Genomic DNA, 17,159 nt, shown 5'->3' with positions numbered 1-17,159 from the left:
ATAATTATTTCTAATCTCGTCTCAAAATTCTTCTCGTCTCATTTTTTTTATGTTCAGGATTTATGGCTTGATTTACTTCTTATTTCATGTAGAAGTTATCTGAATCCTTGCGTGTCATTAGAGATCCACGAAGGGTGTGATTATAACATTTAAACCATGTTTATTATCAAAGTACAAATTGTGCAATGACTTGTGTAGCTATCTTTAAACGTTGATAAATACTCTTCATTGGGTTCGTGCAATCATTATATCATTTTTTTATTATTATGAAACATGTACTAGTAAAACAATGTTTGAGATTCAAGGCTTGGGTGAGCCATGGTGCGGGTTCGGTTCCCTGTGGAGACATTCGATCGAACAGGTGTAAAAGCTTCCTCAGGCCAGTCATCCTGAGTGAGGTTTTCCTGAGTTTTTCTCATGCACACCAGACAAATGCTGGGGTGGTACCTAATTTACAGATGGCCGCTTCCTTCCTTTTCTCGGAGAGTGTTGAAATGAAATGAAATCTTTAAGTTTTACGTCCCACAGTTATGCCGGTTAGGCTAAAGGAGACAGTGATGACGAAAAATGAATGAAATGGTGGAATGAACAAAGTAGGAGGAAACGGGAGAACCCCGAGAAAACCCACGAGCACGGTGTTTGTCCACCACAAAGTCCACACAGCGCGAGCTGGGATCGTCAGAGAGTGTTGTTGCCGATTGATGTCATCCTTCATACGCGACGGTTAACATGGCCATAGATGCCGAATGACCAGACATCTAATTCCTAATCCTAATCCTGCTTGGGTGAACTAGTGCCCACGAGACCAGACAAACTTCTCGTCTTGTCTCAAATTTCATAATGCAACTCTCGTCTCGATTTCGAGACAATCGAGACGACACTAGAATTTTTTTTTTCTCACGAGCAACGCTAACAACGATGGCACCTATGTTGTGGATCTTTATTCTATTCTAGGCATTCTATTTCTTGTTTTACGTATCAATCTTAGCCCAATTAGAGCGTGGCCTATGAACATGTAAAAGCAATTCTATGAAATATCCTTTTTTTTCTGAACATCTGTTCGGTACCAACTGCCTTGCTTTGCAGAATGAACTTCGTAACTGAAATGTTAAAGATTGGATTTAATTGGGATTTTAGTTTAGCATCCCTTTCGGCAGCTAGGCTGTATGAGACGTGGGCCTACAGCTTAACTTGGAATTCGAACTTCATGAGCTTCCGCTGGGAATCGAACCCGGGTCTCTTATATGCCAAAGGCACATACGATAACCGCTTAGCCACGAGGGAGCTTTGAAATGTCAAAGAAAATATTTTCACACCTAAAAATCAAATCTCGGTTAACACATGTTATGGTGGACAGAGCTACATTCCTTCTGTTACCCATAGAGTCAGAAAATAAAGGAAAAAATCGTACTCATTTACAGGCGGGCCCGATGAAGCATACTCGTGGACCGCCATTTGGTCAACACTGATTCAGATGGTAAACTTATAGACATAGGCAAGAAGGGTTGTTATACTCAAAACAATTTAGAACTGAAAAACAATTTTATTCCATTTTATGTTTGGTAGTTTTTAACTATTTTCTCTATTTAAGTAGCATATTCATTCTTATATTGCTAAAAGCCTTTCCTTTGGTAATTATATATATATATATATATATATATATATATATATATATATATATATATATAGATAGATAGATAGATAGATAGATAGATAGATAGATAGATAGATAGATATAGATATAGATATATTGTAAACTATTGTTAAAAAAAAGATATATGCACATGGTTAAGTGCTCGGAGAAGGCTCCAGAACCTTAAATTCGCCACGCAAAAAAGTCATAAATAAATAAATAAATAAATTTTTACAAGGAAATCAATTAAGTGCTAAATATATATATATATATATATATATATATATATATATATATATATATATATATATATATATATATATATATATATATATATATATACCATATCAGAATTCTTGTTGTAAGACTGAAGAAAAATTGAATTGATCCAAAGATTGCGATCTTGGTCAGGAATTTTACGAATAATCAAAGAAAAATGGATTAAAAGATTGTGCTCTCGGCCAATAATTAGTTTCTGGATCAGAGGCCATAAAAGTTTTGAACGGTCCCTAAATCGAATTTTTGTATTTTCTACGGAATAGACACATGATATTGAGTTAAGTGATAGTTTGTGTTTGGCTACACTATATGCTGTTTTCCAGGTTTAAAGCCTACAAGAAAAAAATAATAGAAATATATTGGATCTTTTAATCCAAAAAATCCATCAGTGAAGATGTCCGGTATTGAACGGACGCTAGTAATTAGCATACGAAGCAACAATGCAAAAGATTCGATTTCAGTTTAGTGTCCCTTTCAGCAGCTAGACTATATGAGACTTGGACCTACAGCTTAACGTAGAATCCGAACCACATGATCCAGAGATAAGGAGAATGAAATCTTTACCATTTTATTTTTTATTGCAACAGTAAGCGAGAGCCTAGGATGACGTTTCAAAAATAAATTAAAGCGAAACTTTTCCACGAAGCGGATAGAATTTATCAACATGGGCGCCCGAAGAGTGAGGAGAAAGTCCCTCTGGCTCATGAAAATGTATATGTAATATAGTAAACCACGTATATTAAATACCAGACGTACTGTAATATAGCAACTATGGAGATGCCCCCTAGAAAATTTTCTTAGGGCGCCACTGTTTATCAATCATCCCTTCTGCCACAAGCAACTTGAACATCCATTTGATGTTCAAACTTGAACTCAGCGGCATAGCATCATCCGACCTTTTGTGTGTAAGAGCAATGCCGCTTGTATGAAGTACATACCTTTGAAAAGTTGCAAGCAATGTCATTAGTCGTACTAAAACACGCCATCTCCTGATAATTCCCTCCTCCCTGAATTAAGCTTAATGAAACGAACGTTAGCTTCATGGACTTTTTAAAAGTTTTTTCTTCTTTCTCTTCGGAAGTTAAGACCTCAGCTCAAGAACTACGTAGAGAGATTCATGTTTTTTTTTTTTTTTTTCTTGATTTGGTCTTAGAAAAGTTTCTTAACCTTATGCCTTCCACTCTTTACTGCATTAAGAGTATATAAAAGGCAGAAAAAAAGCTTCTACCAAGGTGAATGTGTTAAATAAATAAAAGAGGTCTCTTGTGTTTGTTTTATTATTAATCAAATTAAAGCTAATACAGCATGATAACTAGAAAGAGGCTTGTTTGTATAGGACCACGCAAAAAGGTGGATGCTATAACGCTGGAAGGAAGTATTTCAGAGCTTTCCACCACTACAGAAATTGGGACTTTCCACATGATAAACGGTTTTCATGTATTCAAAACCATATTTTAGTGTATAGTCTTGTACAAAAATAAACTGACTAGTTATCTTTGAAAAGACCGCTCCTATTCATAGTTGGGTCTTCTATATATATGTGAATCTTAAGTATGTGATTAGCCTAAATGATTCATCTGGTTTCAAAACACTTTTGTATTCAAAAGTAATAAAAATTCAAATTTATTATAAGCAATTTTAATAACAGTTTAAATCGAGTTAATAAACCTTGAAATTCGTAATAAGAATACAAACAAATATTAAAATCCATTGCTGGTAAGCTAACGAGTATCTAAATGAACAAATAAGAAGCTTTGAATTCATGGTTTAACCCCTTTGGTATACAATTTATAATAAGAAAGAATTGCATTTTTCCTGGCGACGTGATTTTGGTAAGTTTTCTCGGGCTATCAGCCAGGTGAAGGTATTGACATCCGACGTTTCGAATGCAGACATCGCATTCATCTTCAGTGATTGTGAATCTCTGAAGATGAATGCAATGTCTGCATTCGAAACGTCGGATGTCAATGTTTTTACCTCGCTGATATCCCAAGAAGAGTTACTAAAATTTGTAATACATTTCCGAAATGTTGAAATGATGAAAGGAAACAAATTCAAGGCAAAATTTAAATTTTAATTTGGTGTTTATTTTCTTTTTCCAACTTAGACTTAACGATTTAGACTAAAACTTCAGGTCTCTTCTACCTCTTGCCTAAACTTAGGTAAGAATATCTTATATAGGCCTATCGTAAGAAGCACCTATCATTCTTGTTTTATCAGAAGTAAACTACAAAGCCTTCAAATATATTGAAAAAAATGACAAACGCTTAAATATATAATTACACTAATATATATATACAGGGTGTAACAAAAAGGTACGACAAAATGTCAGGGACGGATTCCTTATGGGTAGACATGCAAAAAAGTTCATATGACCATACGTCAGGAAATGCATCGTTACGGCTTACGGGGGAGGTAACTGCATGATACAGGATGTTTATTTCAAAGCAACATTGCAATAAAATAGGTCTTATGTGTAGCTACTGAGCAACATTGCCCTATTATGGTAAAATATCATAAGAATACTCCCAGTGATTACCTACAGTTTCGTTGAAATATTTTTCTATAGAGCAAGAAGCCACAAATAGAAAACAAAAATAAAGAACTTTCGCGGAACATAGGAGATAAAGCTCCTACAATACTAAATTTGACTGTCCCCTGTTGACGTAGATTAGAAGTATCTAAAGAAGCGACCCCCCAAATCATGTATATGAATAATGCATGAAAGCAATATTGCTAACTAAATGATCACTGAAGTTATAATTCGTGCGTATGACGCAGTAGAATGCGATGTTGCTTGAGAGCAACACTGCCCAATAAAGGGTTACGGTTTTCGAATTCGGTGTTTATTATTTTGTAACGAACCTCTTTTAAGCGTTTCTTTATATTTATGTTTTGCTCTTCAATTAACACTTCATTCCCTGTTTCTTTTTAAAACAATTACGAGTTTGAGAATTTTGTTTGTGGGATTATTTTGTAAATTAGATTAGGCCTAGTTATAAGATGTGAATGTATATGGTATAAACAGGGGAAAAAGGGGATTAACGATTGTAGTTTCTGTTTTGTATTTCGGTTTGTGGTGAAAGGGGATTATGTGTAGTAGACTATGGTAGACAATCAGAAACCAGGAAGTAAAAATATTTTCGTTGTCTCTTATATTAAATCCGTCACTACCTGTGTATTCATAGTGTCTGATGATTAAGTGGTTAGTTAGTGAAACTGTCACATATTAATATATATACAATAAACGTATTGTTTTGTTCAGCGAGTAGCTTAAATCGGATTTAAAAAAAGACTAATTTCCTTCATCCAATTGTTTTTATTTGCGTTTAGTTGGTGTGCTATGTAAATCTTTTGCAGCTCTCTACCTTCGCTATCCTCTTTTAATTTTAACCAATGTTTTGTAGCTCTAATTTGCATTATTATTGAGGTTGGGTACCTCCCTGCTTGAAATAGGACTGTGGCATTTGACGTTGAGTGTTGCAATATCTAGAAATTGCTTAATTAGTTTTAATCAACCTATAAATTTATAGAATACAAATAAGAAAACCACTAAATTTATAGAAAGAAACCGACAAACCTTTAAATTAAACGTAAAGAAAAACTAATGGACAATTAAGTTAACGTAAGTCGGTAATAAATCTTCAAATTAATTGTAAATAAGCTAATAAGTTTCTAAATTTAGCATAAGTAAAATACTGCATAAGCGAGTAATTTAGCATAATTTAAATTAATGATCTATATAGTAAAATGCTAGGTTTATATGTTTGTCTCCAATCCTTTCGAAAATGAGATCTCGAAAACCACAAGTGCCAGAAACGTGCCTTTTTCACTGGTCGATTCCAAATTATGTGTAGATTGTCCAGTTCTAATTGAATATTTAATGAACATGACCGTTATTTCTTCATTACATTTTTTTAGGGGTACACTGAAAGCGTTGAATTTTTTTAAAACACCATATCCTACGAGTTATACATCCCAACATAACATAGTTGTATACAGGGGTTGCATATCTCTCAGGCATTTGTTTCATGGTCACATAATGAAAAACGAAGAATAACCATTTTTCCAGTCTAAGATGAATCTTTATTGTTTGGAGAGTTTTCCCAAATGAACACCATATATCGCTGACATTGCAATTAATGAGCGTAATGTATTTGCTTATTATACACTGCATGCAAGAAGAAAGAAAACACTGGTGATACATGAATTAGAAAATCCAACCGGAAGTAGGCTCAAATATTGCAAACGGTGCAAGATATTGAAAAAATAATCGAAAAAGACGTCTTTCACTTATGTTTGTAAAGAGACATGTACGGATATTCTGAGAAATGACAGATTCATACTCATATGTGAATAGTGCGTTGTGTAGAGAGCGCAAGTTCAGATAGTAATCTAATTAATAAGCTTCTAAATTCACTATAACTGAAGTAGTTAGCCTTTAAATTCAAGGCAGTTCAATTAATAAGCTTCCAAATTTATAATAAATAAGGTAATTAGCCTTTGAATTTAGGTTAATCAAATTAATAAGCTTCTAAATTAATTATAACTTAATTAGCAAAACTTTTAAAATTAATGGTAATCAAAATTAACAAATTTCTAAATTTATTATAAGTAAAGTCAGAACCGTTTAAATTCATGTAATTACATTAATAACTTCTAAGACAATTTATTAAACTAACAAGCATTGGAATTAATTGCAATTGAATTGATAAGCCTATAAATTTATTATAAATAAGGCAATACGCTTTCAAATTTATGGTAATTAAATTAAAAAGTTTCTACATTTATTACAAGTAAAGTAATAAATATTTCAATTCATGGTAATCAAATTGGTAAGCTTCTAAATTAGTAATAAAGCTTAGTAGGTAAAGTAATAAAATACAAAGTAAAGTAATAAAACTTTAAAAATTAATGGTAATCAAATTAACAAGTTACTAAACTCATTATGAGTAAAGTAAGAATCGTTTAAATTCATGGTAATCAAATTAATAAGCTTCTATAACCTTAAAATTCATAAGTAAAGTAATAAGATTTAAATTAATCATAAGTAAGTAGTAATAAATCATTAAATTGATTGGAAGTAAACTAAAAAAATACTTTTAAATTTTGTTGCAAGAAAATTAAGGACCTTTAAATTGATCATAAGTAAACTAATGAGTATTAACTTAATGGAAGTGATTAACGAACTTTTACGTAAATTCCTTGTAAATGAATGCGTCAGCTTTATGGTTATTGTAAGTAATAAATTTCTAAGGACTGCAATAAATATATTAATAAACTTCTAAATTCATTACTATAAAGCATCAAGGCTTTGAGTTCATGATAAATAAATCAATACATTTATAAATTCATTGAAAGTAAGGAAATAACTTTTTAAATGCCGCATAAGTAAACAATTAAATTTATAGGATACAAACTGGAAAGCTATTAAATTTACAGAAAGAAAACGACAAAACTATAAATTAATTGTAAACAAAAAAAATCCATATAAATAAAAATGAAGATGACTAAGTTTGTGACTTAATAACTCTTGAATCACTTGACCGACCTTGATCGAATTTTGAACATAGATAAGGTTCGGGCCTAGGATGGTTATCATTATGTCACTTTGACGGTGCAACTTAAGAAGAGGAAGGTATATATATATATATATATATATATATATATATATATATATATATATATATATATATATATATATATATATATATATATATAATCATCATCATAGGTATTCTGCCTTTATTGGTATATATATCATTATATATATTGGTATATATATATAAAGTAAACCGAAAATGACTGATATTAGTGTCGAATCCATAGTTTTCTAGGTCGCTAAGATGAACAGTAACACTTCCGATGCTGTTTAAATCCAAATTTAGCCCTGTAACTTGGGGAAAGTGGGAAATATACAGGGTGGCACAAAAGTAGGTATACGACCCTGCATTTATTAAGTACGGATTAAGATAATGAGGTTATTTGCTTGGGTCTCTTCCGACTTTAGGGTATAAGAGAAAATAAATCAAAAACAAATAATAAACTAGCCTAAGTTAAACCTGTATGGATAATAATAAGTAAATTATATAAAATGCCATAAGTCGATCAGTACGAGACTGTATACCTACTTTTGGGCCACCCTGTACAAAATGACCGAAAATTACCAATATTAGTGCCGAATCCATAGTTTTCGAGCTTACTGAAATGAACAGTGACACTTCCGATGCCGTTTAAATCAAAATTCAGCCTCGCAAGTGGGGAAGGGAGAGATATCTAAAAATGATCGAAAATGGCCGATATTAGAGAGCCCTTCAGTAATAGTAAAAAGTGATTGATTAACATATCACTAATTGTTCTTATTTTAACCCAGTGAAGCGGGTAATTAACGCTAGTAATGAATAGTTAGTCAATGTTAAGTTGCTAATAAATTTGGAAATTAATTGTAAACAAATTAATAAGATTAGTACATCTTGAACTATCTCATATTCATGCAAGATGATGCTCCTTCTCATTTTCACCCATTCATTTATCCTAGATAAACTTAATAACTTCCACATTGATAGTAGGCCTAATTAACTAATAATAATTTTAAACGAAATCAATTAAGTGAATGAATAAAGCTTTTTCAGAAGTTTATCATATTTAATCCAGTAAACCTTTAAATCGACACGCTTTTGAGTAAATTCATAACTTTTTCAAATTTATTGTAAGTGAATTAATAAATATTTAAATCTATCCTATGTCTAAGTAAATTATTAAGAGTCTTCATCCCGGCGAAATTAAAATACCGCTAATTTTACATTAATTATGATATCTTCAAATAGATAAAAAAAATAATCGAAATGTGGAACAAGAGCGCCCTAGACAATATCATTTTACATGAGAAACCGTTATCAAGACTCACTTATCTCCTTTCGATTTCGAGCCATTTTGAAAATCGGCATTTATTTTCGCGTTTCTAAACAGCTGAAAACATAAAGCCACTAGGTGACTTGTGATAACGATACCTCACGCAAAATAATATTGTCTAGGACGCTCTTGTTCCATATTTCAATTATCTTTTATCTATTTGAAGATATCACATAATTACTGTAAAATTAGCGGTATTTTAATTTTGCCGGGATGAAGACTCTTAAGCACTATGCTACCATCCAACAGGAAGAGTATTGGACATTAAGGTAGCCAACCATTGTTCAATGGACTTCTTTCTTTAAAAAAAAAAAAAAAAAAAAAAAAGTATCTGTATTAAGTAATTAGGAAATATTACATTTGAAAAATTCGTTTTCTTTAGGTAATAAGACAAGATGGATAATACATTGCGTAACTGTTGTAGAAATATGTATTGTGAATATTGATGATAACAAAAAAATGGCTTTGCACGACGCATTGGACGGACGGAAAAGAGAAACTGTTCTTGTCTTATGGAGCAATTACTGGATAATCATAGGCTACACAAATAAGAAAGAAGAAACAAGAAGAAAAAACATGGTAAATAGGAACAAGAAAGGGGAGATGTATTATTGGAGAAATTTGAAAAAATAAAGAAAAGGCCTTTAATAATGTTTGTTTCTATTTGCAATCTGAGAAATTTTTAGCATTTCGCAATTCCTTCACGTTGTCTTCGATATCAGTGTATCGAACTTTCGTTGCGTCCTTAATATAGTATTGGATAATTCATCCATTACTTCTTTTTATCTTTCTCTTTTACTCTTGCCAAGATGGTGTTGTGGTTCCGCAATCCAGTCCTCTTGTAGGCAAGATACTGTGGTGGGAAACGGCCTATACTCTAAGAGTTAATCTTACGTTATAGTATAGTGTGTTCCAGGGGCGGATCCAGGTGGGGACGATCGGGGCGATCGCCCCCCTAGAAGAGGAAACTTTTTTATTTTATATATAAATAAAATATATAGTTTATTTTTTGACGCTCTTAAAAGTAGCTCTAAGTAGCAGTATTACAACCCACCGCTCCCCCCAGAAGCCCGTCCTGGATCCGCCCCTGGTGTGTTCACTCAATAGGAGTGCAGTTCGGCAAATGTCTTTGAAGTTCTCATCCTGAATTTTATAACAGTATCCTTTCCCCCCTCCGTCCCTCTTGTGACCGCATTTGCGAGGTTGCAACGTCTTAACACCCACTATGTCTGTTCTTTCTCCTCAATACTATGGCTAATATGAAACAGATGTCAGGCAATGTAAGAACAAGGAAGTTGGTCTTGGGAACAGGGAATTAAGCACTAACTTAAAGACTAACTAATGGCAACTAAGACTTCACGTGGAGTTGACAAGCGAGTGTCAATTGTTTCTGGTTGGCCATTTACTTACCGGGGATGTTTTCCGGAAGATCACTCTGACGAAGACTTATTTATGGCACGAGCCACCACATGTAGAAGGCGACACTCCATATATTCGAACTGCACTTCAGTTGAAGAAATGAACTATATGTCTGTCCATCCACCAACTGCACCGGATTAAAGCCCATCTTCTGCTATGAAGGCCATATTAATAGCAGGTCATGCCCTTCGTAATCTCGGTATTGAATAAGAACCCCAAAGAAGTAGCAATATCACGTGCAAGGTTTGTAGGGTGAGATATTTACTTTGCTTTTATGGTTGAGACATGTCTTCCTGATCATAATTTCGTATTTTTTAAAGTATTTTTATACCTTGGTTACAAATTACAGGGTGTTTATTTCAAAGCAACATCGCCATAAAATAGGTCTTACGTGTATTTACTGAGCAGCATTGTCTTATTATGGTAAAGTATCATAAGAATACTGTCAGTAATTACCAACAGTTTCGTTGAAATATTTTCCTACAGAGCAAGAAACCATAGTCTTTTTTTTAAAAAAAAAAAAAAAACTTTCGCGGAACGTAGGAGATAAAGCTCCTACAATACTAAATTTGACTGTCTCCTGTTGACGCAGATTAGAAGTATTTAAAGAAGCGAATCGCCAATCATGTATATGAATATTGTATGAAAGCAATGATGTCAGTTAAATGATCACTGAAGTTATAATTCGTGCATATTACGTAATAGAATGCGATGTTGCTTGAGAGCAACACTACCCAATAAGGTTAAGTGGAGAGATTAGAACGGGGATGAAATGTATTTTTGGGACGCTTAATTGATTGCAGTAAACCACTTTACTCTATAGCGATCATCGTTAAAACAGGAAATGGTTGATTTCTGCCACTTCCGGTTTGAATAGAGAACTATTCTTAGAACAACACCGTGTGCGTGGGTTTTCTCGGGGTTCTCCCGTTTCCTCCCACTTTATTCATTCCACCATTTCATTCATTATTCATCATCACCGTCTCCTTTAGCCTAACCGGCATAACCGTGGGACGTAAAACTCAAAGATATTCTTAGAACACTAAATGTAGTAGGGATTCGCTTTAGTTGGATATGTGCAATTCTTCATATACCCTCTTAAATAACAAATAATGGAAAACATGTTTCAGCCTTTTCGAAAATTCTCCTTCTAAAGAAAAATAGGAGGACATTTCTACAATATCCAAATTTACCTTTTTTTTATTGAGAGGGTGGTCTAATGTGAGGCTTCTGTAAGTTGGAGATGTGAAAATCTGTTTATAAGCTCTTAAATAGTAATAAGAGAATGCGTATTTCAGCGAAAATTCTGCTTCTAATGGGGGAAAAGCGGGACAATTTCTATAATATTAAGCTCTTCCATTATTGAGTCTGAGAAAGCTTAATATAAGGGTTCGCTTCTTAAGAGGCCTCATCCCGGCGAAATTAAAACAGCGCTAATTTTAGAGTAATTATGTGATATCTTCAAATAGATCAGAGATAATCGAAATGTGGAACAAGAGCACCCTAGACAATATCATTTAACATGAGATACCGTTATCACGATTCACTTATCTGCTTTCGATGTCGAGCCATTTTGAAAATCGGCATTTATTTTAGCGTTTCTTAACGGCTGAAAACGGAAAGCCACTGGGTGACTTCTGATAACGGCACCTCACGCAAAATAATATTGTCTAGAACGCTCTTGTTCCACATTTCATTTATCTTTTATCTATTTAAAGATATCACATAATTACTGTAAAATTAGCGGTATTTTAATTTCACCGGGACGAGGTTGGTGTAAAATACGTTGTATAAACTCAGTTTAAAATAGAGGACCACGTATTTCACCATTTTCCAAAATTTCGTTCCCGTAAGGAAAAAAGGAGACAGTCTATATACTCCATACTATTACATGAAAGAGTAAAAATGATTTGGGGGCACCGTAGGGTAGTGGTTAGAGCGTTGGATTCATGTCCGCGTGGTCCTGGTTTCCATTCCCGGCTGGTGCTTCCCAATTTTCGGTGTCCACCCAGCGTCCTGAGGCAAATTGGGGAGTCACGTGAATGCTAGATCTAAAAAGCTCCTGTTGAGCATGCTAGAGACAGGGCGGCGCAACGCGTTGACCACGTGTTCGTCGCTACACTGGGTTTAGTTCAACCGGTAGCTAGCAGATGGCGTTAGAGCCGTCCAAGCCCCAGAAAGGGCTGTTATGCCAGTGGTTAGCTGTTAGTAAAAATGGACGACCAAACGTTTTGCACAGAATAAAGTACTACATGAATCATTGAAGTTAGAGAAATGAAACATCGGCAAATAAATTCCTTGTTAAAAAATAAGAGAACACGTTCCCTAGTTTTTTTTTTTTAAGTTTCCGTTTTAAGGACAATAGGGGAAAATTCTATTTCTTTTCCTCGTATTGAAAGTGATGTTGTCTGTTGTTTGTCACCGCATTACGAGAAGACAGGCGAAAACTTTCAAATGAATTTTGTAACATAGTTAGTGCACAGGTTTCAATCCTCACTTTGATTAAAGACCGTACAAAAGAGGGGTAAGGGGTTCACAATATTTGCGAAAAATATAGTATTTCACGAACAGATACTTCAAATTAGAAAGATCAAACTATGTATAAATTCATAATAGAGCAGCAGACCCGTGATCCAGCATTTTCCAAAATTCCGATTTTAAGGAGGAAGGGACATTACATACACACACATATATATAAATATTTGTTTCTACCAATTACTCTCAGATTAAAAAAAAAAAAAAATTTCTAATATATCCTGTTGAACGTATATACCAGTGTTGGGCAAATTTCAATTGAATTAACAATTAACAATTAATCTGTAAATTTAATTGTTAATTGCAATTAACAATTGAAATAAGTAATGGTTAATTGTTAATTGCAGTTGGCCATTAAAAAAGGAGAATCAATTGCAATTGATCAATTGATTGAAAGTAATTGCAGTGGAAAGTAATTGCAATTGAATTCTGTAATTCAATTGCAATTGAAATTAATTGGCAATTGATTCAATTGCAATTGATTTTCACAGCAATTACTTTCAATTGATTGATCAATTGCAATTGATTTTCACTGATTAATTTTCAACACTGTAGTTCAGAGAGGACGTGGGGCAATGAAAACTTTAGCCACGAACAATTGACTCACCATCACCACCCGTCGTGACCCACGACCCACCATGACCCACTCTGACCCACCACCCACTATAAACCACTCTTACCCACTGTGACCCACAGACCCACCAAAACCCATTGTCATCAACTCTGACCCATGATTCACGCCCTCTTCTCTACTGATTTAAGAGTTTAAACTTGTAATAAAACAAGCCTATAAAATTATCACTCATCGGAGTTTAAATTTGTACGATCAATCGCTCAAGCACCGCACTAATACAATAACGGCGGATCTGACCTTTCTAATATAGAGTTTGTTCGTGTGTCTGTCTGTCTATTTTTGTGCGGCCTGTGGACGAGACGAGTGGACCGAAACTTTTCAAAATTTGGTCACGGGTAGCTTGGTCTAGGCCCCAGACCAAGACGAAGAGTTTTTTTTTTAATTCCTTACTAGGTGGTCTCCAGGGGACGTTTACCGGAACAAGCCTGGGGACCAGAAAAGTCGACCGAGAGTTACTAAATTTTGGTCAAAGATACCTTGGTCCAGGTCCCACACCAAGGCAAAGCGTTTTCAACAAAATTCGAACCAGGGGGTCTCAGAGGGGCGTTTACCGGGACATGTAAAAGTAGAACGATATCAGTGTCGATTTCATAGTTTTCGCGGTCGCTGAGATCAATGGTGAAACTCCGATCGCATTAACTTCCAAATTCACCGTATTCGGCTGCGGGCCGTGGGTCAACGGGGGGAGGGGGGATACCGAAACGTAAAAGAAATCCAAAATGACCGATATTAGTGTCAAATCCATAGTTTTCGCGGTTGCTGATATCAATGGCGACACTACTAAGTTAATGCTGTTCCGTCAGGAACGATACACTTCTGGTGACGAACAAAACGTGGAAATAGGGGCACAAAACGTAACAAAACAGACACTAGTCAATGCGAAAGGAAGGGCATCGAAATTCGGTAGTGGCGGAGGAGTGAGTCATTTTCGTCACACTTTGGAGGCCCATTTTGACACACTCCTGGGGACGCGCAAAACGTGGAAATAAGGGCACAAAACGGCACGAAACATTCACTAGTCGATGCGAAAGAAGGACCACGAAATTCGGTAGTGACGGAGAAGTGGGTCATTTTCGTCACACTTTGGAAGCCCATTTTGATACACTTCTGGTGACGCACAAAACGTACAAAACAGGCACTAAACGATGCGAAAGAACCGACCTCGAAATTCGATAGTGGCGGAACAGTGAGCCATTTAACTCCCACTTTAAAGGCCTGTTTAATGCACTTCCGGTGACGCACAAGACAAGAAAGTAGGTACAGAAAACTTAAAAAAAAAGGCACTAAACGATGCGAAAGAAACGACCTAGAAATTCGATAGTGTCGGAACAATGGGTCATTTTGGTCACACTTTGGAGGCCCATTTTGACACACTTCTGGTGACGCACAAAACGTGGAAATAAGGGCACGAAACGGCACGAAACATTCACTAGTCGATGCGAAAGGAAGAACCACGCAATTTTGTAGTGGCGGAGCAGTGGGTCATTTTTGTCCCACATTCGAGGCCCATTTTGACCGTATTCCAGTGATGCACAAAACGTCGAAATACGCGCACAAAAGGGTACACGATGTGAAATTAACGACCTTGAAATTCGATAGTGGCGGAACAGTGGGTCATTTTCGTCCCATCTTGGAAGCCCATTTTGACCCACTTCTGGTGACGCACAAAACGTGGAAATGGGGGCACGAAACAGCACGAAAATTCAGTAGTCGATGCAAAAGGAAGGACCTCGGAATTCGGTAGTGGCGGAGCAGTGGGTCATTTTCGTCCCACCTTCGAGGCCCATTTTGACCGTCTTCCAGTGACGCACAAAATGTCGAAATAGGCGCACAAAAGGGTACGCGATGTGAAATTAACGATCTCGAGATTCAATAGTGGCGAAACTCTTGGTCATTTTCGTCCCATCTTGGAAGCCCATTTTGACCCACTCCCCATGACGCACAAAACGGAAGTAGACGCACAAAACGGCACAAAACGATGTGAAGGAAACGACCTCGAAATTCATTGGTGGCGTAAGAGCAATAATTTGTTCCGCCATATTTGTAGGCCCATTTTGACCCACTTCCGGTGATGCACAAAATGTGGGAATAGGCGCACAAAGCGACACAAAACACGCACAAAAGATGCAAAATAAAGTACCTCGAAATTCGTTGGTGGTGGAACAAGTTAATGACGCCGTGAGCACCAATATAAGTATATACTGTAGTTCTTACCAGGGGGCGTGGTGGGTCAGTGGTAGAGCGTTCACCTCCGGTGCTTGAGGTCCCTAGTTCGATCCCAGCTCGCGCAGTTTGGACTTTGTGGTGGACAAATACCGTGCTCGTGGATTTTCTCGGGGTTCTCCCGTTTTCTCTCACTTTCTTCATATCATTCATTTCCCATCATCACCGTCTCCTTTAGCCTAACCGGCATAAGCGTGGGACGTAAAACTAAAGATTTCATATCATTTTTTGTAGTTCTTACCATCAAGGCTGAGAACTGCACGGTCCAATTTTTAGCCAAAGTAGAAGCCCAACCGGAATAGTGATGTCAACCGGCCCGGCTCGGTTCAACTGAGCGTACAGCTTGAGCTGGCTTGGTTGGGATTACTCATCGACTGGGCTCAATTGAGCCAATGGCTTGAGCCGGCTCGGTAAAGACGAGTTATCGACTCGGCTCGATTGGAGCCAATGGCTCGAACCAGCTCCGTTGAAACGAGTCCATAGGCTGGGTTCGAGTTAGCTTAACTGAGCTAATGGCTCGAACCGGCTCGGTTGGGGTAAACAATCAGCTTGGTTCGGTTCGGCTCGTGTGAGCCTTCGGCTCGAGCTGGCTCGGTTGGATGAGCTGTTGGCTCGGCTCACTTCTCGGTTCGGCTCGATAAGTGAATGAGCTGTGAGCGAGCCGCTTGAGTCGTTGACAACCCTAAACCCGTGTCGAGCAGTTTTAAATATGTTTGGCTGGAGCCCCATAACTTCTAACAATTTTTGGCTCGAGCCTGAATACTTGCTCCTCCTGAACTCAAACCAAGAACCTCGTGACCAATGTCCTTGCCTCCTGAAGATTTCTTGACTACCGAGATCGAAAGTTACCTAATTTTTAGTATTCCGACACAAACCGCCTATATTCCATATTTATACAGGTACACGGTGTTATAATAATAATTAGTTATAGTAGTAATAGTAGTATCATTGATAATTATATTGTCTATGTAGGATACTTGAAAATAGTAGTACTTGGAACTACACAAAGGATTTAGCTCGAATTGGCTTGACTCGACTGGAAACTCGATCCGAATTCGAGTCGAGTTGGGAGAAATTTTTCGAGCCGAGATCTCGAGTCGAACTCAAAGATGTCTGCTTCGAGTCGAGTCGAATTTTAAAGAAAACTCGCTCGAACTCGTTCGTGCTCATTCGTATTGTATGCATGACGGTCATATAGAGTTCTTTCGAGGGGGATAGAACCATAAACATAATATATTTAAAAAATACTTAGTTTCACGGCTTTCTTCCCAGGGGGGGGGAGGGATGGTAAGTATCCAGCATTTCTTATAAGTACCTTATTTGAAATATGTAAAATAGTAACAAGTGGACAATACAATATACACACATCTTCTTATCTTCAGTTTTAATTGCTGATTTCAATTGCAATTAACAATTACAATTAACAATTACAAGTCTCAATTGTCAATTGCAATTAACAATTGAATGTTTCAATTGCACCCTTTGCAATTGACAATTAACAATTAAAAGTTTCAATTGCCTGGT

The sequence above is a fragment of the Thermobia domestica genome, chromosome 10 (assembly GCF_964235325.1).
Source record: "Thermobia domestica chromosome 10, izTheDome1.hap1.1, whole genome shotgun sequence".
In the NCBI taxonomy this organism is placed as follows: domain Eukaryota; kingdom Metazoa; phylum Arthropoda; class Insecta; order Zygentoma; family Lepismatidae; genus Thermobia; species Thermobia domestica.
Note: the sequence above shows the minus strand (reverse complement) of the source record.